This window comes from Sciurus vulgaris (assembly GCF_902686455.1).
Source record: "Sciurus vulgaris genome assembly, chromosome: X".
Lineage (NCBI taxonomy): Eukaryota > Metazoa > Chordata > Mammalia > Rodentia > Sciuridae > Sciurus > Sciurus vulgaris.
The window spans coordinates 138,146,604-138,148,930 of NC_136471.1; the positions used below are offsets into that span (position 1 = coordinate 138,146,604).

The window sequence follows — 2,327 nt, forward strand, 5'->3', positions numbered from 1 at the left end:
GGGGTCGAGGGGTGCGGATCTGGTGGGGAGGTGAGGGCCGGTGACCCCTGCTTCGCTGCTTTTCCTCACATGCTGTCCGTGCCGTGTGGAGCCCAGGAAGCTGCCCACCTGCTCTGCTGGACTAGATTTCCTGGGGTCTGAGAGCAGATGGCTCCTGCGCCTGACGGAAATTCTCCGCGGGCCGCGGCCGTGCAGGGGGCACAGGATGCGAGCAGGGAGACCTTCCGGCACGCCTGGCCCTCGGAAGCAGCTCGGCATGGCCGGGGTGCCTGGGATGCCGGAAGGGCCCCCACCAGCACCGAGAGGCTTGGCCTGCAGGCGGCTTGGGCCTTGCTGGCCGCAAAGCCGCGGGAGGGAGACAGGCAGCCTTCGACAGCCGGGTGGGAAACTCCACCTGAGGCCACAGGAGGACAATCGCCACCACCCTGCGCGAAAGTCAGCGGGACCCCACTTCCGCCCCGGCCCTCCTGTCCCCAGGGGGTGGCTTTCTCCGCTCTTGTTATGCTGGGGGTGGGAGGCCTTTGAAGGAGACGGAGACCATGTCGCCCAGGCCAGGGACCCGACTCTTCCCACCCAGAATAGCAAACCTCGCTGCCCAGCTTCCTCCAGCTGCCCTCCAGAAATAGACCCGGGCAGGCGGGCTGTCCAGTGGCCGGCAGAGGGACAGAGACCACAGAGTCCTCGCCCGGCCACGTGGACTGGGGCCAGGAATGGCCTCTCTGTCCAGATGCACCATGCGCCCGGGCAGGTGGGCAGGGACACCTAGTCTGCCCCCCCCTCCTCCTCCTCCTTGCTCCCCTCCTCCTCCTGCTCCTCCTTCTCCTCTTCCTCCTCCTCTTCCTCCTCCTCCTCCTCCTCCAGCTCCTCCTCCTCCAGCTCCTCCTCCTCCTCCTCTTCCTCCTCCTCCCCCTCCCTCCTCCCCTGCTCCTCCTCCTCCTGCTCCTCCTCCAGCTCCTCCTCCTCCTCCAGCTCCTCCTCCTCCTCCTCCTGCTCCTCCTCCACCTCCTCCTCCTCCTTCTCCTCTTCCTCCTCCTCCTCCTCCTCCTCCTCCTGCTCCTCCTCCTTCTCTTCCTCCTCCTCCCCCTCCCTCCTCCCCTGCTCCTCCTCCACTGCTCCTCCTCCACCTCCTCCTCCTCCTCCAGCTCCTCCTCCTCCTCCTGCTCCTCCTCCTTCTCTTCCTCCTCCTCCTCCAGCTCCTCCTCCTCCTCCTCCTGCTCCTCCTTCTCTTCCTCCTCCTCCCCCTCCCTCCTCCACTGCTCCTCCTCCTTCTCCTCTTCCTCCTCCTCCTTCTCCTCTTCCTCCTCCTCCTCCTCCTCCTCCTCCAGCTCCTCCTCCTCCTCCTGCTCCTCCTCCTTCTCTTCCTCCTCCTCCTCCAGCTCCTCCTCCTCCTCCTGCTCCTCCTCCTTCTCTTCCTCCTCCTCCTCCAGCTCCTCCTCCTCCTCCTGCTCCTCCTCCTTCTCTTCCTCCTCCTCCCCCCTCCCTCCTCCACTGCTCCTCCTCCTTCTCCTCTTCCTCCTCCTTCTCCTCTTCCTCCACCTCTTCCTCCTCCTCCTCTTTCCCCCCCTCCCTTCTCTCCCCTCCTCAAACTCATGGTGGCCAGGGCAGGGGTGCAGCTCTGCACCCCCAGGGCTGCATCCTGGGGCTCCCAGACGCGCCCAGGCTTGGGTCTCCTTCTTCCCTCGCAGGCCTGAAGCCCCGCCAGCCAGGGAGCGCTGGGTGCACCTGGACAGACAGATGGCACACAGACAGACAGACGGAGGGCAGACAGAAGGCAGGACAGGTGGTCGGCGCCCGAGGCTCGCCAGGCAGGTGGGGGTGCAGGTGGGGGCGCAGGTGGGGGTGCAGGTGGGGGCACAGCCGGTGTGCAGCGCCCCGGTTCCTTGGTAACCCTCGATCCAGCGGAGATGCGAGGAGGACGTCCAGCGGCACCGGCCAGGCCGGGCTGGCATGCCTGCAGCCCCGCCTGCGGCCGCAGCCAGCCAGGGGACCCAGAGAGCCCCGAGGTCACGGCCAGCCTGGCAACGGCGAGGCCGCGGGTGCAGAAGCAACCCGCGCACGCCGTGGGGTGACCCGTCACAGCGCCGCAGGTGACATCCCGTGACCTGTGGACGAGGCGCATGTGGCCTCGGGTCCCCGGCTTTACCCTAGAGGCGCAGCCAGCGCAGCGGGCGGGACGCGGTCCTGGGTCCCGGGCGCCGTGCGACCCGGTCCTTCTTAAGGAAACGCGCGCGCAGGCGGGCGTCACGTGGCCAACCGGACCTCACGCGTCCATGGTCTGTCCGGCGAATGTGCCGGCCGAGGAAGACTGTAGATCCCGTCGCCAGCGC

The 2,327-nt window shown here is 67.6% G+C and overlaps 1 long non-coding RNA gene across 1 annotated transcript; it reads left to right on the forward strand.

Annotated features, from left to right (window-relative positions):
* Positions 1-449: 449 nt before the first annotated feature.
* On the forward strand, positions 450-1,975 carry LOC306651986. Its single transcript, XR_013761283.1, has 3 exons — positions 450-748; positions 1,686-1,809; positions 1,846-1,975. It is a non-coding gene; the product is annotated as an uncharacterized lncRNA (long non-coding RNA).
* The last annotated feature ends 352 nt before the right edge of the window (positions 1,976-2,327 follow it).